Genomic DNA, 24,677 nt, shown 5'->3' on the forward strand with positions numbered 1-24,677 from the left:
TTTAAAACACAATCAGAAGTAAACTCATTTATTTGAACTTTCTATATGTTCTATTAATTTTTGAAACTAATTGCAGTAGTTGCCCTTTATTCTTTTCAATTTTGTCATATTAAATACTGGACTTGCTTTTTATTATCACCTTGATGAGGTCTTTTTTGATTTTGGCTTTATAAACATTATTATTTTTTACCTCAATGATCTGTATCAGTTTTGTTCTAAATATTTCTTGCATACATTCAAGTCCTTTTTCAAAATGGTAAATATGATGGTATAATGTATTAACAGAAAATAGAGATGTGTATTTTAACAATCTATGTGAAATACTAATGCGGGTTATAAACCTATGCTCATGTTCTGAGACAATTTTTTATTATCCATAAATGACAGAAAAACTGGAATTCAAGAAGGAAAAGACTTTGTTAAAGGCTCAAAGGAGAAAAGAAGATATATAAAATTATAGTACACAAATCTTAAGGTATACGAAACTTGTAGATATAACTTATTTTTAATTTTTTGTAATTTATTTTTTAATCATGCAGATCTTTCTTGATTATGTAAGAAATAACAAAGAAAATATGAAATTTCTTACAACACTGACTTCCAGTCTTTTATATTCCTACCCACAATATAAACACTATGTGTAAACTCATTAGGGAAGAAATCTCCCAACCTAGACTCCCTCCAAGAGATTTGGTTCCCAACAGTAAATTTGGGAAGATAAAAGCATTTGGGCTATAACCATATTGCTTTGATTTCATACTTTTTTATTTTAAAGAGAAAAAATTATTCAAAAGATAGTGAGAGGTACAATGGTTAATACATTGCATATTGTTATTTGTAAGTCACTTACTTAGAATATAACATATAGACATTTAATTGTCCAAACAATATGAGCACAGGCTGGGATATTGATAGTTAAACTAGGAAAATCTATCTTTAGAAATTTTGTTTAGATTTAATTTGAAAACCATCATGGAAGCATTAATTATTTCTTCAAATATCTATATACTGTTAACATTTATTTATCTATTTATTTATTCATTCATTGGTGGAACCGGGGATTGAACTCAGACCCTTGCTCTTGCCAGGCAAGTGCTGATTCTACTGATCTATCTCCCCAGCCCCTTGTTAACTTTTAGACATACAGGGTATTTTATTTTTCCAGGATATCTCTGCATTATAAATCCCTGTATAGTTATTTATTCTGCTTCTATAACTCCTCTTGGATTAACAAATATCTTGTTTTCCACATTTCTTCACTGTTTTTCATCCTAGGTTTTTCCCTTCCATATAGATGTAGTAGTGTAGGACATGGAATGATGTAGCTAATGACTAATGGTTTGACATAACATAAATGATATCAAATCCATATATATGTATATCACATAAGAATATTGCTAACATTAATTTGCATTTCTTAAAAAATATTTTCCGTTCTTTCCCCCAAAAGCTTCATGCATGTTATTTCTACTTAGAATGTTGGAAAACAGGCACATTTAGTTCTCTTTCCATCCTCCCATTTTTAAAGCAAAAAAACTCAGCCAAAATCAAATTCATCATACTGTTCATTACAGAAAATTTGTCTGTTTCTAGATAATGTATTTTGTCTCTACTCAGTCTTACCAGGATATACCTAGAGAGCATCAAGTATATACCAAAATATGTATGTTAAAGTATGTCCCAAACCAGACAAATTCTCTCTCTAAGGAAAATCTGGGATAAATACTAAAAATAACATTTCCATCATAGTTTTAATATTATAAATTATCATTCTCATTGTCATAAATTATATTATATTTTATTTTATCTTATAGTTTTTGGCCAGTTCAGCCCATCTGAAGGTTGGGCTGGTACAACATGTGATGCCAGGGTAATACAGAAGTTATATAGTTATATTGAACAAAATTTTCATTACTTGGGCTGGCCAGATAGCTCAAAGGATTAAAGCACCTGCTTAGGCAGACACAGGGGCCAGGAGTTCGATCCCCAGCCTGTCTTGTTGGCTCTGCCCCCTGGGCCCGCTGAGAAGGCAAATGAGACTGGACATGGTGGTGTGTGCCTGTAATCCCATCACTTGGGAGGCTGAAAAACAGGAAAGATAATAATGAGTCTGATCTGTGTAGTGAGACCTTCTAGACCTTGCATTAAGTACATTAAAAAAGGGTTTTTTTGTTACTCTATGAAATTTTGTTAGATGTCTCTCTCCATAAACATACACAAAGCTAAAAAGTACACATGACCCACTTCCATGATTGTTAGTTTGTGGAAATAAGATGCATTGCAAAACACATGATTTCAGTTAATATAATTAACTGAAAATATAATCATGGTTATATAGCTTCAAGAAGAAATTCCATGCTTATTAAAACTGTAACAAAGCATAAAATATGACAGAATTGTGACTCAGATGCTTAGAAAGCAAGGCAAGAAATATACTTGATATGAAAAAATGGATGAAGAAAAAATATCTTTATGACATGACAATCTTCCTTAAAACCAGTGCACACTGAATATACTATTGCACACTGAATATATTGACTTTTCTTATATTCTGCTGCAGTTACTATTTCAGCCAAAAGAGATGGAGACATCCTGTATTACTTATCTCTTACCAGAAGAGAGGACATCACATGTTCAAGAATCCTGTCAGTCTATGAAAAAAAAAATGATGAGGCTAAGCTCTAGGGTGAAACACTCCACGTATCTACAGTGACAGTTCTTTACTACAAAGAACAAAAAGCCCATTCCCAAGGAAAGACAAGTAACTGAGTAATCTTGAAACTATAAAAGAAAAAGACATGTAGCTATGGAAAGTCTCACAAAACAATTTTCTAGGTGGGCGTGGTGGAACGATAGGACTATACCTAAATGCATTGCTGTCTCTAAGATAATTTTCCCATGCTTACTCTAAGTAAATGGAAGAGGCTCAAATATAAAAGTAAAAATGCATTAATTAGCCAATAATCTTAACATAAATTGAACTGTTCTGTTGAATAATACTCAAGTTTTCTACAATACAAGAACTGGAAAACTCCTTGGTGTGTAAGAAATTTAAATTTTGTACATAAAATAGAATGATATTTTTCATAAGGATTTCTGAATTTTAGGGTTACCCTGAGAGTTGTTTCATTCTCCTATGTATAGGAGAGTGCTCAGTGGAAAACGAAGTAAAGCAGAAACTTCGAAGAATGAGAAGCATTTAACAGCATATGAGAATTAAACTCTACAGATTTGCTCATGTCTGTATCACATAGTTCTCTTTTATTTGAGACAATCTTGGTACTTAGTTGAGGCTAGACTTGTGCTTATTTTGTAGCCCACAGGCCATTCTGAAACTCATAGTGATCTTCTTGTCTCAACCTCCCAAGTGCTGAGATTATAGGCATTCATCACACCCAGTTCCTGGGTTTGCAAGGTTCCCCAGGGGATCTTAGGTCAGGCATGGCATGTGGTCCTGAGATAGAACTCCTTGTGCTTGCCAGATAGATGCTTATGCCTCTGAGCTACCTCCCCAGTTCCAAACAGTTCTCTAGAGACAATGATGTGATAGTTTACTTAGTCATTAATGACTTGCTTGTTCTCATGGGAGGATATTTTAATGAGCTTTCAACTATGAACCATAATTGACACCTACAGTGAATGGCTAAATGATTCATAGTCAGATCTCTTAAATACATAAAAAATCCCCAACAAATGTCATATGTAATTCCCACAGGTGACTTTGCATTTCATGATGGAAATATTCGTCATGAGTAACATTGGTATAACTTGTATTATTATTGTATTGAGTTTATTAAAAATTATGAACAGAATACTCTGAATTACATATATTTTATTGCCTTTGTATTTTTACAACATATTAGTAGCAACAGCTAAAATTGTATCATAAAGATAAGTTAATATTTGTCAGCTCCCTTTGCAGTTTACATGGTACAAACTCTATATATATGTTTCCTTACAAAATTGTTGAAAAATTTTATATTACTATACCTAACCAGAGATATAAAAGGCATGCAAAAAGAAGTAATGTTAGATTACAATATGTATTAATGTACTTGGAGAGTTACTGAAAATGATGCATGACAAAAATTATGAAATAAGAACTTTTAAGATTTCATAATAGGGCTGGTGCGATGGCTCAGGGGGCTGGTGAGATGGCTCAGTGGTCTAAAGCACCTACTTGGAACAAGCTTAGCAAAGCACAGGGACCGCGGTTCAATCCCCCAGTGCCACATGCCAGCCAGCCCCGCCCCTTGGTGGGCTGAGCTGGCCACACACACACAGACACACACACACACACACACACACACACACACACACATAAATAAATAAAATTAAAAAAAAAGATTTCATAATTTCTTACTGTATTTTACCATGTAATGTTAATTAGCACTGTAAATAAATATTTAACAATGTTTAAAAATTAACTATTCTAGAATAACAATAATTCATTTTATCTTATTGCTGTTCTTTTTATTAAATCCAATCCTTGGAAAACATATATTTGATCTTCTATAAAGAAGTACTATGTTCTTTTCCCCTGAGACGAATGAACTGAAAATAACACTTTTCTCTATAAGCTTTAATGATAAGCTAAAAATCAACCGAATTACTAAAGTATGACATCAAATTTATTAACTTTCTTTATTCATTCATCAAGCATAGGTCAGGCAGAGAATTAGGTATGGAAATCTGCACAGACATGCCACTGAACATTGGCTAGGTACAAGTCTTGCAAAAAGAGCATAAAATCCAACTGTTTTGGATAAAAACAATTTATAAGTAAAGAACAATTAATGAGTGTACTATATGGAAAACAATTTCCATAGCAAACACAGAGTCAGCAATCATTTATGTTGCTCCAAGCATGAGAGACTTCAATAATTATATAGAAAATTATGTAGAAGTTGTAGAAGATAATATAAAGAAGTGGGAATGAATTAGGTCTAAGGTGAAGGGTAAATTTGATCTCTCCAAAAAGTATCATAAAAAGAAATCAAAATAATCCTAATAATCATCAAACAATAATACTGTGGTCTGAAAAGTACCAACACATTAAAAGAAATACAGTAAAATCCTACACAAAATAAAACAATAGTAATAATGTCTAGTATCCAATTAAAAACTGATATATCACCTGAAGTGGAAACATGTCAGCAATAATTACTAAAAAGAAAATAGGTAAACAAAAATAGATAGATAAGATAATTATTGGCCAAACTTTGAAATAGTCTTAGTGAGAATGCTTTATAAATGTACAGTTCTTTGAGGGTAACATGATGACAGAAATGAAAAACATTAAAAATAATCAAATAAGGCATCTTGAAATGGAAACAGTAAGATATGAAATGAAAAACAGACTATACACAATCTTAAAGAAAATTTTCTACACTACTATTTAAAGAAATATTGACTAAAATATACAAAGCCTATTTTTAGTACTGAAAGTCTAAGCAAATCTGTGAAACAGAAATTGTAAGAAAAATATATCAAGATATATAATTACTAAGTTCTTCAAAAACATTATGATGAAAAAACATGAAGTATAGTTTGATAAAAAATCTATTATGTAGAAGTCAAAGAAATGGATAGCATTGGATGTCTCTTCAGACACAATGCAAGTTAGAAATCAATGGAATGGGAATCAATGACGCTAATAAAGCACTAATAGAAATAAATAAACAAACACATCTTTTTTATGTGAATCTATACCTAACAAATATATCTGAAGGAGTTAAACAAATATGAAGAATTAATTTTAAGAGAAATTAATAAAATTCATAATCAACACATATGACCTATTAAAAACATTAAAATGATTCTTCAGATGAGGGCTGGTGAGATAGCTCAGCAGACTAAGCACTTGCTTAAGCAAGCTCAGGGACTGGGTTTGATCCCTGGTACTGTGTGCTGCTCCAGTCCACCCAGAGAGGTGCTGAACTGGCAACCTAGTCCGGGTGTGGTGGCACGTCTGTAATCCCAGCAGTGGGGAGGCTCAAAACAGGAGGATCACTATGAGCCTGAACTGCATAATGAGACCCTCTACCAAATATATTTAAAAAATTCATATGAGGAAATGAAATGAAAAGTAATAACTAGCAGAAAATGTAGTCAATAGAATCAATTGTTAGGAAAAGGCAAACATAAACACTATTGATTATTAAACGAATATAAAATTTAAACTTGAAAAATGGCAAGAATATTTAAAAATGAGAAAAATTATATCTCTAAAATAGTGTGCCAGCCCTTTCCAGCCAGAACCCAGTCCCAGTGTAGATATGGGACCTTCCATGTGCTCGCCAGATCCCTTCCACCCAAGGCCTGGCATGCATGTGCGACCTTTTGAGCGCTCACTAGACAACTTTCAAGCCAGAGCCCAGTCCAAGCATGTGTCTGGGACATTCCAACAGCTTGTCTTCTCCCCAGATCCGTTTCTACCCAAAGCTCAGCCCCTGCATGTGTATGTGTGGGGGCTACTTGCAGGCTTGCCAGATTCCTTCCCAGCAAGTTACTGGTTCTGGATTGTGTGTGGGACCATCAACACACTCAAGGAAACCTCCTCTATCTGATAAGTCTGTTGTGGAACCCGGGGTAGAACTCCCTGCAGAGAGGTTAGGGGCCAGACCCACCCAGATAAATCAGGAGCTGAACATCTTGTGAGAAGGACACAGTAGGTTCACCTCCATGGGGTGCAACAGGAAGAAGCAGAGCACAGCAGCCAGACCCAAGACAGATGCATCTGGATGAATTCCAACTTGGTAGATCTGGACTCGTTATGGTGAGACATATTGCTAGGCCCAGATCTGTAAGAGCATCCTCTCTCTTTCTCTCTTGATCCAGAGAGGGAGTAACAGGTAACCAGGCTGAACTAGTCTGCCTGGAAGACCCCATGTACATCAAGGGGAGATGATCAGATAGACCTTAGGGGAGCTAATTTAAATACAAATACCCAATTAAATATGTGCTTAGCAACACAGACATAATGTTTGCTTTTATGGTCTAAAATTCAAACCCATTAGTTATAAAAGATTGTCAACTGCTAAATACACTACCCATTATTAGTGTTCCTAATTGTAGTTTTTAAATACACGATTGTGACTGCCTTAGCCACATAATCTCTCTTGGGTAAGAATTTTGGTAGATGCCAAGGTAATAACTGCATCAGCTCTACACAAGAGGTCAGAGGACAGTGCTATACAAAATGAAAAAGAGAAGGAGCAAACTGCATTCTCAGGCCCTGTGTCCATCCAGAACAAATGTAGAAGACTAGCATAGAAGAAATTGGAAATCACACACCTAAAATCTTTGAATTAATAGTGTCTGAAGTAAAGAAACAACTGTAGAAAGGCAAAGAGGAAGTCAGAACAGAAATAATTTCTGAAGTAAAAAAAAAGATAACAATAAGAAAGAATTACTAAGTGTGTCTAAAGAAGACACTGAAAAAAAATAGAGGAGAATAGAATACTGATGGAATCTTTGAATGAGCAATATAGGAAAGACAAAGAATAGATGAAGCAGATTCAAAGTGCTATATAGGAAATTAAAACCTCAATCAAAAGCTGGCAAAACTGTTGAATGAAAGTGAAGATAGAGTTTCAGACCTTGAAGACACCATTGCAGCTAGTGAAAAGGTAAGAAAAGATCTCTTAAAAACAACTAGGATGTGGGAAAAAGTAATTCAACATCAACGAGACTATGCAAAGATGAAAAAAGTAAGAATAATAGGCATCAACGAGAAGTGAGTCAATACAAATGATTGAAAAGAATATGGACAGAAGTAGTAGCAGAAAATTTCCCAAATATAGGTAAACAATTTGAAATTCAGGTAATGGAAGCATATAGAATTCCAAACAAAATCAACACAATTAAAACCACACCCAGATATATAATAATCAACATCCCAGAAATTCAATTTAAGAACAATATACTAAAAGCTGCTAGAGAAGAGAAACTGATAACATTTAAAGGAAAACCCATCAGAATAATGGCAGATTTCTCTTCACAAACCATCAAGTCAAGAAGAGAATGCAGCAAAGTACTTCAAGTCCTCTATGAAAAGAAATTCCAGCCCAGACTGTTATACCCTGCAAAACTCTCTTTCAAGTTTGGTGGATGAGTGAAATATTTCCATGATAAAGAACAACTAAAGAATTTCATGATGACAAAGCCAATCCCACACAACTCTACTAAAAAATATTATAGAGAGAGACCAAAATGATCAAAGCTCCACAAATGAGAATGGAAAGAACCCACCAAATAGGGCAAACAATTAAACATAGGAGAAAAAGAGGTATACAACAGCAGGTAAATAACATGAGAATCTTAAGAAAATACATCTCAAATATAACCATCCATGTAAATGGACTGAATTCACTAATTAAAAGAAATAGACTGGCAGAATGGATTAGAAAGCAAAATCCAAGAATATGCTGCATTACAAAAAAACAAATAACTCATAAAGAAATTCATAGGTTGAAAGTCAAAGGGTGAAAAGAAACACGACAATCCCCAGGACTTCAGAAAAAAAGGGGTAGAAATCCTGTTTGCAGACAGTCTGAAATTCAAACCAAGAATGATCAAATGAGGTGAAGAAGGCCACTACATACTGATTGAGGGGAAATTCAAGAGGAAGTGGTAACACTCAAATATGTACACAACAAACATGCAATCACTGAAATAAAGAAGACAAATTTTAATGGACATGAAGAATCTAATATCCAATAACACAATCTTAACAGGAGTCCTTATCAGCCTCTTATCGCAAAAAGACAGGTCAAGCAGACAAAATTCAAAACAGAACGAGCAGAACAGAAGCAGAACCTGGAGCAAATGGACTTAGTGGACATATACAGAGTGTTCCACCCAACCCTATCTGAATACACAATTTTTTCAGCTGCACATGAGACATTTTCTAAAATAGACCACATACTAGTTCGTAGGTTATGCTTAAGTATATGCAAGAAAACAGATTATCCCATGCGTATTATCTGACTACAGTGCAAAGAAACTGGAAATAAATGAAAAAAAGAAAACACAAAAAACCCATAAATACATGGATATTAAACAACACCCTCCTCAGCAACCAATGCATTACAGATGAAATTAAACAAAAAATTAAACAATATCTATAATTCAATGAAAACTCAAGTACAACTTATGGGAATTTGTGTGATGAAATGTAAGCAGTTCTTAGAGGGAAATTATAGCTGTGAGCACACACATGAGGAAAACAGAATGGGAAGACATAAATACCCTGATGCTGCACCTCAAATGTCTAGAAAAAAAAGAACAAATCAAACACAAAGCCCAAAGATGGGAGGAAATTATAAAGATTAGAGCATAAAGTAATGCAATTGAGACAAAGAAAACAATAAAAGAATTAGTGAATCAAAGAGCTGGTTTTTTTAAAGATTAAATGAAGTTGATAAGCACCTAGATAACCTCATCAAAAAGAAGAAAGAAAAACTCAAATATAAGCAATAAGGAATGAAAAGGGTGAAATTACCACAAACCCAGTGGAAATTCAGATCATCAATAGCTATTTTGAGAATTTTTACTCTCACAGAACTGAAGACACAGAAGAAACGGACATATTCCTAGAAAGGTACAAGTTACCAAAACTGACTCGAGAAGATGTAAGAACTCTCAATAACCCAGTAACAGCCAATGAAATTCAAAATGTAATAAAAAACCTACCAACAAAGAAAAGTCCAGGTCCTTATGGATTCACAGCTGAATGCTACAAGAAATTTACAGAAAACATAATCTCAATACTCCTCGAACTCTTTAATGAAATTGAAGAGGGAACAATTCTTCCACAATCATTCCTGGAGGCAAGTATTACACTGACACCAAAACCAGAGAAGGATACAACTAAAAAAGAGAACTACAGGCCAATCTCCCTCCTGATATAGATGCAAAATTCCTCAATATAATCCTAGCAAATAGAATACAGCAAATCATGAAGAAGATTATACACCATGATTAGGTAAGATTCAGCCCAGGGATGAAAGTATCATTCAACAGATACAAATCCATAAATGTAATATACTACATCAATAGAGCCAAATCCAAAAATCACATCATCATCTCAATTGATGCAGAAAAGTCTTTTTGTAAAGTTCAACACACCTTCATGTTCAAAGTCCTACAGAAAATTGGAATAGCTAACCTCTACCTCCATGTGATAGAAGCCATCTAAGACAATTCAATTGATAACATTGTTAAATGGGGAAGAACTGAAATATGTTACTCTCAGATCAGGCACAAACAAGGATGTGCTCTATCTCCACTCTTAATCAGCATAGATCTGGAATCATTAGCGAGAGTCATTAGAAACGATAGAGAAATAAAAGGAATAAGGATAAGTCAAGAAGATGTTAAATTATTATTATCTGCAGAAGACATTATATTCTACTTGGAAGACCAAGAATACTACACCAAGAAGCTACGAGAGTTAATACACAAAATCAATAGCATAGCAGATCAATAGCATTCCTTTACAGAGATAATAAACACAATGATAGAGAAATTAGAGGAACAATATCTTTTCACAATAGCACCACAGAAAAAGAGACACTTAGAAATTAACTAAAGAAGTAAAAGATCTATTTATAGAAAATTACAGTATTCTGAAAAAAGAGATCATAGAAGATTTCACAAATCTTCAAGATATTCCTGCCTCCTGGATAGGAAAAAACCTATATGGTTAAGATGTCCATACTACCAGAATTGTTGTGCAGATTTAATGCAATCCCTATCAAAATATCATCAATATATTTCACAAACATAGAGAAATCATTCCTAAAATTTATTTGGAACCAGAAAAAGCTACAATAGCAAAGGCAATCGTGGGCAACAAATGGAAGGCAGGAGGCATTGCAATTCCTGACTTGAAATAATACTACGAAGTTACTGTGATAAAATCAGCAGGGTATTGGCAAAAAATATAAGCCCTAAGCATCAATGTGGTAGTTTAGAAGATTCAGAAGCAACGACAAACACACTCAGCCACCTTATCTTTGATAAAGGGGTCAAACATGCTTACTAGAAGAAAGATTGCTTCTGTAACAAATGGTGCTCAATAAACTCGCTCTCTACATGATGAAAACTAGAACTTGACCCATGTCTATCACCATGCACTAAGCTAAAGTCAAAATGGATTAAAAAATCTAAACATTAAAGCAGAAACACTAAATCTCCTGGAGAGAAAGTAGGTGGAAATCTTGAAGACATAAAGGTAGGCAAATTATTCATGAGCAAAAATCAAACTGCATGGGACCTTTTCCTTTGAGAAATTTCTACACATCAAAAGTCACCAACAGAGTGAGAAGACAATCCAAAATTCAGAAAAAATCCTAACTATCACTGAGACAAAGGGCTTCTACCTAGAATTTATAAAATACTAAAGACCATTAGGGCCCTAAAATTTAGGGAAATGGGCATCTGAGATGAACACACACTTGTCAGTGGAAGAAATACAAGAAGCAAATGAATAAATGAAAAAATGTTCCACATCACTAGCCATTCATGAAATGCAAATTAAAACAGCACTGAGATACCATCATACTCCAGAAAGAATAGCTATCATAAAGAAATCAATCAACAACAAATGTTGGAGAGGCTGTGGGGAAAAAGGAACCCTTCTCCACTGCTGGTGGAAATATAGACTGGTGCAACCATTATGGAAATCAGTATGGAGACTCCTTAGAAAAGTTGGTCTGGAAATCCCCTTTAAACCAGCTATTCCTCTACTGGGAATTTTTCCAGAGGATCTGAAAACATCATATCATAGGGATATATGTGTGCCTATGTTTATAGCAGCACAATTTGTGATAGCCAAATCTTGGAAACAACCAAGATGCCCATCACCTGAGGAATGGATGAAAAAGATGTGGTATTTTTACACAATGGAATATTATTCAGCTATTAAGAATGATAAACTGCAAGCCTTTATATTGAAGTGGATGCCACTTGAACATATACTCATAAGTGAAATAAACCAGACACACATGTGTAAATATCGTATAGTCTCCCTAGTATAGGAACTCCAAAGAAGAAATACAAATAGAAAGATATAATACATGGAAAGGGAAGGCAGGATCTCAAGGACTAACTATGGTGTTTTTAATACAATGGAGTATTACTCAGTTTTTAATGAAAATAAACTCAAAGCCTTCATTTGTAAGTGGATTCAACTTAAAGATATACTCACAATTGAAATAAACCAGACCCACTTGTGTAAATATATTGTCTGGGTAGTGTAAGACATCAAAAGAAGAAGTAAAAATTGAAACGTATAACACAGTTAAATGCAAAGCAAGAGCTTAAGGATTAAACAACAAAGAGAGAGAAAGGAGAAAGTTAGGAAATATGGCAGGGGAAAAACCATACATTTATACAAACAGGATGGTAAAGGCAATGGTCCTAAGTATCTCCTTCAGATTTATAAAATAGCAATTAATGGGTAGAATTCTCACACTGACTAACTTTATATGCTGATATCTGTGAATTAACCTACTACACTGAGGTTAACAATGTGTAATACTAAATCCATGCATGAAATGCCTGTCATTTTGGTCTTTTAAATGTGTAGTGCTTGTAATGTCATATCAGTTATTGCTATGCTCATTTTAAAGTAATTTTTTTAAAAAGAAAGTAATAAGAGAAGACAAGAGACAGGAAGCAAAACATCATAGTATATAGCACATGGCTTGATTTCTCAATTTCTGTGTAAATATTTTGTAATTTTTTCACATTCTATATGGATTTAAATTTTAGAATATCCATGGTTGTTGGAACATAGCAGTTTCATGTTATGTCTGAGGCTGTTGACATTCAGACAGATAGTGATGTTAAGCTGAACTGACTACTTCAGGGTAATAATATCATTAGGTTTCTCTTCTGGAGGGTTAACAACTAATGTTTGCAGGCCATAATTTAGCAAAATAGAGGAGCTACATGGATAGCCAATATTTTGGACTTAGCCTTTCAAGGCAAATGAGGACTCAGGACATACTAAAACCTGTCCTGTGACATCCTGTAACTCAGTGGTTTCCCAAATTTTCTGATCAAGGAGATTATGGGGCCACAGAGGAAAGTGATCAATGATGTAGGGTGTGACTAAAGAAAGGCACCTAGAGAGAAAAAAAATTCTCTCAGGATTTCTCAGAGAGCAAATTGATCAAGCAATGGTTGTGACTCATCCAGATGGCTAACACTGACAAAAGAGCTACAAGGTGCTGTATGTAGTTTCAGGGTAAATCCTGAGAGGATTTGACTGACCTTGTTGGGTACAAAAGTTACATTTTTATTTATATAGGTCTAGCTTTAACTTGATCTAAACCATCCAGTAGAAAAGTATAACCACAAGATATAAAAAGTAATGCCATACTAATATGCTGTAAAAGTCTCAAGTCAGCAACTTTTGACAATTGCCTTTTCTGCTGCTAACCCACTACTATTATGGACTATTGGTCTATATTGAGTTATTTTGCTAAATCCAAGTTACCACTATCTTTAGATAGGATTCAAGTATGAAAAGGTCCTTTAAAGACTTTTGGCTGGGCATGGTGGCAAATGCCTGCAATCCCAGCACTCTGGAGGAAGAGGCAGGAAGATAACCGTGTGTTCAAGGTCAGCTTGGGCTACAAAGTGAGTTCAAGGCCAACCTGAACAGCATAGAGAAACCCTGTCTGAAAAAGACAAAAAATAAAATAAAATAAAGATTTCTACAAATATAGATTCTTGGTAGTGTCCCAAATTTTCTGATCAAGAAGATTATGGGGCCAAAGAGGAAAGTGATCTATGACGTAGAGTGTGCCTAAGGAGAGTTACATGGGGAGAAAACACTCTCTCAGGCTTTCACAGAGAGCACATTGGCCAAGCAATGGCCGTGACTCATCCACATGGCTGCACTGATGAAGGTTCTACAATCTGAGGTACAGGATCTCAGGATAAATCCTGAAGGGATTTCACGGAACTTCTCGGACCAAAAAGCTACAACTCTTGTTGCACAGGTCCTGCTTTACCTTGGTCTTAACCATCCAGTAGAAAAGTATGAAGACGAAATATAGGAAATAAAGCCATGATGTTATGTTGAGCTGTGGGGGACTCAGGTCAATAATTTCTGACATTGCCAGTTAAACAGAAGACCCAGTGCTATTATGGGCTACTGGACTCTTTTAGAATATTTTGCTGAGTTTACACACCTATAATATTCAATAATGGAACTTAGAAAAAATGGGGTATACAGATGAATGTCCATTTTGTATCTGTGTATTCAAAGTGGTTAGGATAGATATATAGTTGCATTCTCTTAATGAGTAGAATGATTTGTTCTAATGGTGTTTGTAAATAGGATCTCAAATCCGCATCTTGTACAGCAATTAACCACTAAGAAGGATATATGCAGTGTGTTATTCGTTGAAACTGTACTTCGGATTTGATTTGAAACTGTCTCATTGCTGTTTATCAATAAAATTTTGAAAAAAAATGTAGATTCTCTAACTTCAGTGGAACACTCATATCTGACCAAAAAAAAAAACAAAGAAAGGGGTACATTTTGGGAGCTACGAAGCTAAGAATTCAATCAAATATATGTACGTGGGACTTGTCCTAGTGCCCAAAGCAAACAAGCTACCTCACTTCTAAGATGAACATCCTGTCTGGTTAAGTTTAACTATCAGTTGCTGGGCAACCTAGTATCATGTGTTACTGACTTCACAAAAGTTTAAATAAAGGACCATTTTGTAGTGAAAAAAGGAGAAAAAATATTTATGTATGTATATAGAAGAGGTTAGGATAACTATACAGCTACTTTCTCTTAGTTCATTGAGAACAAAAGTTTGCACTAATATTGTTTAGACAAGATATCATGTCTGCATCTTATCCTCCTAATGACTACTATGAAGACAACAATATGCAATGTATTAATTATTGTAACCATCCTACTAACCTGTTTTGAAACTGTTTCATTGCTATTTTATCCTTTTTTCTCATTAAAATGAATAGAAAAATAAAAATATAAATATAGAAAAGAAAATTGAAAAAAGGAAGAAAGAAAAAGAATGTGAGCTCATATAAACCTCTTGTCTCTTCAATGATGAGCATTGTACATTTTGTGCCAGTGATGAAAACATAATAACTAAGTGAATAGGTAGAGAGGAGCAGCATATAATTTTTTACTATGAAATTTTATGACATAGTCTTTGCAAAAACATTGACAAGAAGAACAAATGATAAAATATGACAGGCCATGTAAACATGGGTTGCCACTGACATTCTCTGGATTTTCCAGAGAATCAAGTGAACTCTTTCAGTGCATTTTATTGTATGGGAATAGAGTATATTTGAGGATCAATGTTAACACGGTGCTTAGAAGTTTGGGCATATTTGCTTCCTTAAATATTCATGTACCCATTCAAATCCCTATCTTATACTCCAGCTCAGTGCTCAAATTTTCATGAACTCAAAGTACTTGCTAGTCACACACTCATAGGACCATTATGAGGCATTTTTTGTCCTCCCTCTACTTTTTAAAAAAATATATTTAGTGCAGGATCTACAGCATCTCATTACACAGATAAGACTTGTAGTTATCCTGTTTTCAGCCTCCCAAGTGCTGTGATTATAGGCACACCACCATGCCCTGCTTCAGTGGCCCTCTCAGCCCACCCTGAGGCAGGCATGGCATGTGTTTCTGGGAGTTGAACCCTGGTTACTGCACCTGCCTAAGTGGGCACTTTCTCCTCCTACATTTGTGCCATCCCTCATATCTGGTTTACCATTTCGTCAGTTAGTTTTAATAGTATATATTTCCAATACATAATGATTACATTCCTTGTGGGAGTTGGTACATGGATGTAATCCATCTTTTTTTTTTTTTGACGCTCTTTCCCTCATCCTCACCTCTCCCTTCCCATTCCCTTTCCTCTGTCTTTTATTTCTCTTGCCTTTTGTAAAATATCTATCTTCATTTTCCCTATTATTTATCTTTTATTTTGATATTTATCTATGGTTTAGGTTTCTCATATAAGAATGTGTATCTGATTAATTCACTGATCTCAAGGTACATTTATTTTCCCACAAATGTCCCAAGAGCTTCCTCTTTAAGGAAGAGTAGTTTGTGTCCTGAGAGTTCACACCAGGTCATTTTGGTTTCTCCCTTATCCAAAATCGCCCTCTACCCTAGTCTATTTTTCTTTTCTTTTCTTTTTTTTTTTTTTTTTGTGGAACCGGGGATTGAACTCAGGCCCTTCGCTTGCCAGGGAAGCCTATACTCCACTGAGCCATCTCCCTGGGCAAAAAAAAAAAAAAAAAAAAAAAAAAAAAAAAAAGGCAAGTATACCCTAGTCTATTTTAAGCAGAATGGAAAAAAGATGAGTGTTTCCAAGAAAATCAATGTTCACCTCACTTGTAATTAATTTTATGATCCTAAACAAATTACATACTCTTTGAAAAATAATAGTGTGCTAAGGAGAGAAAAAACTTTACGTATTTATTATATTAGCAAAGATACACTTAATGAGAGGATGAAAACAGGAGGATCACTGCAAGTCAGAGCTGCATAGTGAGATCTGGTACAAAATGCATTAAAAAATTCTCAGGGAAAAGGAAAATTTAAAAATATTGAGAAATCTATATTAAAACAACACAGTTTTTGTAAGATCATTGGATATGGTAAATGGTAGTAATAAAGATAGTATTTTAATTTTAAATTTCTGAAAGATGATTGAATCCATAATGTACACAGATATAAAATATATGACAACAATATGAAAAAAGAAAAAGGTAGAACTATCCTGTTGTAAAGGTATTTCAATATTTATAACAATATATTGGGTCTGGGAATATAGTTCAGTGGCACAACATCTGACTGGTAAGCATGATGTTCCAAGTATGTTCCAAGTTTGATTCCTGGTACAAAACAAACAAAAACAGATACAAAAATTGAGCAAAACCCTCAAACAAGTTAGTTTAAATTAAACTATAACTTAAAGACATAAATCTAGACCAATAATGTAAAAATAAACAAAAATATACCATTAAGGAATCAACAGTAGAGATAAAATGAAATAAAAAATGTTCAATTTATGCATAAGAAAAACATGAGAAATACAGAGATGAAGAACCTATGACTGAAATAGAAAATGGACACCAAGATGTAGAATTCAAGTGAAATACATCAATACTTAGATTACATAGGAATGAGCCTAAAAACCTACTGAAAAATCATAGATTGTGAAATCAGACAAACTTCAGCCCTATTCTTTTACAAATAAGCATACTTTAAGTCTATGACATAAGTTAAAGTTAAAGTTAAAATAAACCAAAATAATTGGTGCAGACAAAAACTAAAACATTGTTTGAATAGATCAGAATATCACAGTAAATGGCCAATATATTTTTTAAGGTCAACATAAGTTTAATGGCATATGACAACAATGGTACAAAAAGGGAATATTACAGGTCACTTTTCTCTATAAAGCCCCCAAACAGAGGAGTAACATTGATTATAGCAATATTATATATAATGCATCCCATTCAAGTTGAATTCATTACACAATTTCAAGATTCTAAATGGTCAATATTAAAGACATCCTATAAAGAAACTAATTCATCCAAAAGATATAAAATTCTAAAGGTACTTACATCTCACTAGTCAAAGTACATGATGCAAAAATGACAAAATATACAAGAGAAACAGTCCACATAGCAACAGAATATTCTTCTCTTAGTAACAAAGGAAATGAAAAGGAGTATGAGAATATAACTTTATTAATTAATATGATATACTTATTCATGTCTCAACCATAGCAGCATCCTCTTTTCTTTCATGCTTTCATGTGAGTATAATCTAGTCATCAAAACAGAAAATACTCTGGGTAAAAAGTTTGTCTCACTATGTTTTCAAGTAGTATGTTGAAATCCTTCAAATTGTCTGCTTTCATACAAAATATTTAATTCTTACAAGGAAATTAAATTCAAAATCAATGAAAAAGATATTTGAATTTGTCAAATATTTGGAATTAATGTACACACTTTTAAATAACTCATGAATCAAAAAAGACACAAAAATTAACATTAGTATGTACCTTCATAGATAGATATATCAGAAAATATATCTGATATTTTCCTCTAGTAAAATTTATAACATGTAAAATAAGAAAACTCATGATCTAAATATAATTTATCTAAACTTCTACCTCAAGTAATAAGTTTTAAAACACAAAGCAGCCAAAATTATAAACTGAAAGTAATAGCAGAAATAAAATACAAAACACAATTTAATATGAAATTAGCTTGACCCTTGGACAAGCTTTTCTTCTTATTCTTATATTCCATTGTAACATAATTGGAATTTCTAGTTAGCTTTTACTAGAAATCAACGTAATATTTTATACTTACATGATAGAAATATTAAATTTTTATTCATGGAATAGAAAGTTCATGAACATATATTACTGTTCTAGTGAATGGTATATATTTATTGAGTATTTGCATTATACAAATGATGTTAATTGAATCTTCAAAGTATGTTTGAGATAGTTGCTTTTATTATCCTGTTTTATAAATGAAGATGCTTAAGTTGGGAGCATTGAAGTAACTGTATTGTAAATATCAGCAGTCAAATCTTGTGGACTCAGAGATTGAATTTTCATCTAGGAGGCTATATTTCACAGCTAGAGGGAGGGCACATATGGACACAATTAGCTGGCTTGCAACATGTAAAAAAAGTTAAAAACTCAGGGTATATTAGTGGAAATCAGTCACATACAAGAAACATTGGTAATGTCTTATACACTGCAAATGTTGTTCTAGCTCTGAGGATTGAGAAATATGTCATGTAGGTACCTAATGAATAATAATTGCTCAACATACTTAAAATAATTGAATTTATAAATAAGACAGGTCTCAGGTCCTAATCCCTCCAAATGATAATTCTGAACCTTTAGATAATTTTTTAATCTTCTCCACCAGTTGTTTTTTTTTTTTTTTTATCATTTTCAATGTGATGATATAGAGCCACGTATGGTGGTCCATACCTGTAATTCCAGCACCCTGGAAGTAGAGGCAGGAGGATTGCTGTGAGTTTGAGTCCATAAGATTACATAAATGAGTTAAAGGAAGCTTAAACAACTTAGTGAGCACTGTCACAAAAATTAAAAAGTGATGATATTAGTAGTATTCTTTTCTATAGTACTTTCTGACAAATTATATATATATAATCTATCTATCTATTTATCTAACATATATAATATATATATTATTTTAAGGATAAAAATATAGGTGAGTCTTGGGAGCATTGCTGAGCTACTCTAGAGGGAAAATCTCTGCTTCCTGAAACCTCACCATCATGGGAAAGACAGTGATTCTCAGGAACCTCAGTGAGCCAAGCAGAAGAGGAAAAACCCTTCTCATTGCCCCTCTTTCATCCAGAGAGCCTGGGTCTGTTGAAAGCCTGGGTCTGGTGAGAGCCTGGGTCTGGTGGAACCCTAGTCCATAACCCACACTCCTACACTGTAATTTGGGCATCCAGTGCAGGAAGTTCCAGGGGCACAGCAATCATATTGTCCGGATAAATTCACTCTAACAAGAGAAAACACTTAGCATACAAAATCCCACTTCATGATCATTTCTGCTATATAATTATAGACTTTGCTCCTATAGTCTCAAGTACAAATCAATAGTTTCCACAGTTTCTCAGTCTCTGAATTGTGCGTATTGCTAATTCTACTACTGTAGCTAGGATGTCACATCTGTTGTAATCAGTTGTTCTCACTTGTATAGCAATATTAGGAAGTTCTAGGATAATAACTTTACTGCAACCCTCTAGCAAATGACTGGGAACTGAGCCAAAAAGAAACCAACCCCCACTCTCAATTAGTTGGTAAAGTAGGATCCTGGAACAGACACAAACCCTGAATCTCCTGTACAGAAAAGATATCCCTTAAGTACCGACTGTTCCTGGAGAGGCCACGGCATTAGTGATATAGCTACTTCCTCCCAAAACTCACAAGGATTGCTACAGAAAAGAAAATACAGTTTTTATATAACAGAAAATGTCAAAACAAAAGAGCAAAATGAAAGCTAAGATCTCTGGCCCACCCAAAACAAATGGAGATGTTGATATAGAAGAGGCTATATACCTAAAATTTCTGAGATAATAACAATTGAAATAAAGAAACAGCTCCATCATACTACAGAAGAAATCAGATCAGATATAATCTCTCAGGTGTAAAAATAAATGACAACTATAATGACAAAATTGTTCCGCACATCTAGAGAATATATAGACAAGAACTAGAGGAGCATATAAAATGATGGAAAACTTAAATGAATATATAGGAAAGAATTAGAATGCATGAAAGGAATTCAAATTAGATATGCAGGAAAATAACATTTTCAACTAAGCTGGAAAAACCATTTGAATGAAAGTGAAGATAGACTTTAAGACCTTAAGGTTAGACAATAATTTTAGACAATGAACTCTGTTTATCCAGATAATATGATTGCTGTGCCCGTGGTATTACAGCTAGAGATCATGAAAGGAAAGAACCCTTAAAAATAACAAGGAACTAGCAAAGAACAATTAATTCAAAAACTGCAAGATGATGAAAAGACAATATAAGATTGATAGGTGTCAACAAAAAACAGGAGTCAACACAAATGACACAAAAGTCTTTGCAGAAGTAATAGAATAAAATTTCACAAGGGGGGCGGGGAGATGGCTCAGTGGAATAAGCACTTGCCTGGCAAGCACAAGGGGCTGAGTTCAATCCCCGGTTCCACCAAAAAAAAAAAAAAAAAAAAAAATTCACAAGTACGTGAAAAGAATCTGACATACAGTTAAGTGAGGCATCTAGAAGTCTAATTAGCTATAATGAAAATAAATCCATACTCAGACATAATAAACATAATCCTAGAAATTTAGCAAAAGGACAGAAAATTTAAAAAAAAATGTTAGAGGAAATAAACAGATCACCTATAAAGGAAAGTTCATCAAAATCACATCAGATTTCTTAACACAAACCATCAAGTCACTAAATTCTTGACCACCAAAATGACCCTACAAAGAGTATTGAAAAATAATGTATGAGACAAAGTGGCCACAATTTTAAGAACAGTAAGAGAAAGAAATTAGCAAGCAGGGCTAACGTTTAAACAAAGGGAGGGGCCAAGGAGATAGAACAGTAGAATAAGCTCTTGCCTGGAAAGCACAAGGGCCTGAGTTCAATCCTTTGTTCCATAGATAGATAGATAGATAGATAGATAGATAGATAGATAGATGGAAAATGTAGGAAACCAACAGCAAGGAAATAACATGAGAAAGAGAAGCCAATGCATATCATTTATCATCATTGTAAATGGCCTGAATTCACCAATCAAAAAATACAGACTGGCAGAGTAGATCAAGAAATAAAGTCTAAAAATACACTATATACAAGAAACGAATTTAACTCAAAAGTTTTGTAGGCTCAAAGTCAAAGCATGGATAAAAATACACCATATAACAGGAACCCAGAATAAAGCAGGAATAGCTATGCTGATGGAAGACAATGTGAACTTCAAACCAAGAATTATCAAAAGAGGTAAAGATCACTTGTTAGAGGAAAAGTGCAAGAGGAAGTGATGATAATAATAAATAATATGCACCATATAAGGGAGCACTCAGCTATAAAAGCAATATAAATAGACATGAAATGTCAAATAAGCAACGACACAATCATAACAGGGACTTTAACACTCCATTTTCACCTAGTGATAGATCAACTAGACAAAAATCAGCAAAGAAATAAAAAAAAAAACTAAAACAAATTTGTGAACAAATGGACTTAGGAGACCTTTACAAACTGTTCCATACAGCATCAGAATACATATTCTTCTTAACTGCACACAGGATGTTCTTTAAAGTAGACCATATACTAGTCCATAGGACATGCTTAAGGAAGAAACTGAAATTATTTCATGCATATTATCTGACTATAGTGGAATGAAATTGGAAATTATTGCTAAAATAAATTGCAAAAAATGTATACACACTTGGAAAGTAAATAACACCTACTGAACAATGGGTTACAGAGAAATGAAAGAAAAATTAAACAACATTTATAAGTGAACAAAAGTACAGATACAATTTACCAGAACCTGTATGATGAAATGAAAGTAATCCTCAGATGGAAATCTATAGCAGTGAATTGTCACACCAGGAAAATAGAAGGAGCACAAGTAAATAACCTAATACTACCCTTCAAGATTCTAAAAATAGAACAAGTCAAACCCCAAGTCCAAATAAGAAGAAATTATAATGGCCAGAGGAGAAATTAATTTATTGGAGATAAAGAGAACAGTCAAAGAATAAAGGAGAAGAGGAGTTGGTTCTTTTACTTTTTCCTTCTGTATTTAGATAGGGTATAAAGGATCTGCAGGTTCTCACTATAGTAGATCAGACTCATAGTGATTCTCCTGTTTTCAGCCTCCCAGTCATTGGGATTACAGGCGTGTGCCATCATGCCCAGTCTCAGTTGTTGTCGTAGAATGACAGGAATTGAACCCAGCTGCTGCGCTCTGCCTATGCAGGGGCTTTAGTCTGCTGAGTTATCAGACCAGCCCTGAGGAGTTGGTTCTCAAAAGAAGAAATAAAATGATGTACCCCTAGCCAATCTTATAAAAAAAAAAGGAAAGAAAAAACCCAAACTCATTCAATAAAGAATGAAGAGGATAGAATCACTCAGATTCTATAGAAATTCAGAAAATCATCAAAACTTACTTCAAAAATCTTTACTTTATAGGATATAAAACACAGAACACATGGACTGATTCCTAGACACATGGATGAATCACTAAAGCACAACCAAGAAGATATAAAAATCTTGAATAACCCCATATCAGTCAGTGAAATTGGAAACATAATTAAAAACCTACCTACAAAAAATAGTCAAGGTCCTGATGGAGTCACAACTGAATTCTCCAACAAATTTTGACAAGATTTAAAGCTAATATGTCTCAAACTCTATTAGGAAATTGTAAGGGGAGAAGAATAATTTCTCTAATGAACATAGATGAGGAGTTGGTTCTCAAAAGAAGAAATAAAATGATGTACCCCTAGCCAATCTTATAAAAAAAAAGGAAAGAAAATTTATACACCATCATCAAATGGGATTTATCCCAGGAATTCAGAGATGGTTCAATATACACAAATCAGTAAACATAATTTACAAGAGGCTCACCAGATAACTCAGCAAACTAAAGCATTTACTTAGGCAAGCTTAGGTAAGCACATGCCTGGCACCATGGGTCATGCCAGTCCTGCTCCCAGGGTAGGCTAAACTGGCCTGAGTCCAGGTGTGGTGGTGCACTCCTGTAATTCCAGCTCTGGGAAGGCTGAAAGCAGGAGGATTACCACGAGTCCAAGCTGCATAATGAAACCCTACAACAACCAAATATAGTTAAACAAACAAACAAACATATAGAGAGTCAATGAAAAAAATTCACTTGATCATATCAATAGATGCAGAAATATATTTTGACTAAGCTCAACATTCATCCATGATATAATCATGAGAGAAAATCAAAATACATGGTCTTTATCTCAATCTGCTAAAGGTCATCTATGAAAAACCAACAGTGAACCTCAAATGAACAGGACAAAAACTGAAAGGTTTCACTTAAAAATCAGGAACATAGAATGTTCACTGTCATCACTCACATTGAATACAGTTCTGCAAACATTAGTCAAAACAATTAGCTAAGAGAAATAAAGGAATAATTATTGAAAAGGAAGAAGTGAGATTATCATCATTTGCAGATGACCTGATATTTTACTTAGAAGACCCAAATACTCCACCAGAAGAATTCTTGGTTTAATAACCAAGTTCAGTAGCATAGCTGGACACAAATCAGCACTAAAAATAAAGACCATTTCTGTACACAAAGAAGGAACACACCTAGAGAGAAATTAGGAAAATATACCCTCTACAATAGTATCAACCCCCCATAGTACTTAAAAGTCAGTCTAACAATGGAAGTAAAAGATCCATTCAGTGAAAATGACAGTACTCTGAAAAAGGAAATCAAAAGGATTTCAGAAAATGTAAAGATTTCCTTGCTCATAGATAGGAAGAACCAACACTGTGAAAATGGCCATACTCCCAAAACTTGCACAGATTCAATGCAATCTCAATTGAAAACTATCATAAGTACAGCTCAGAGATCTAGAGAAAACATTCCCAAAATTTATTTGGAACCAGAATATATCTAAAATAGAAAAAGCAACTCTGGAAAATAAAGGTATGGCAAGAGACTTCACAATCCCTGACTTAAAATTAGACTATAAAGCCACTTTGATAAAATCAGCACAGTACTTATAAAAAAACAGACCTATGGACCAAAGGAACTGATTAGAAGATATGATATAACTGCAAACACACTCAACCTCTTATCTTTGACAAAAGAACCAAGCATTTTCACTGGAAGAAGAACAGTCTCTTAATAAATGGTTCTGGAAAAATTGGCCTTTAATATGCCAAAGACTAAAACTAGACCCACATCTATCACCATGAACTAAAGTAAAAATGAATCAAAGATCTAAATATTAAAGCAGAAACACTAGATTTCCTGGAAAAGAATGTAGGTAGAAATCTCAAATATGCAGAAGTAGGCAGCAAATTATGAAC

Source organism: Octodon degus, unplaced genomic scaffold (assembly GCF_000260255.1).
Source record: "Octodon degus isolate 3935 unplaced genomic scaffold, OctDeg1.0 scaffold00099, whole genome shotgun sequence".
Classification (NCBI taxonomy): domain Eukaryota; kingdom Metazoa; phylum Chordata; class Mammalia; order Rodentia; family Octodontidae; genus Octodon; species Octodon degus.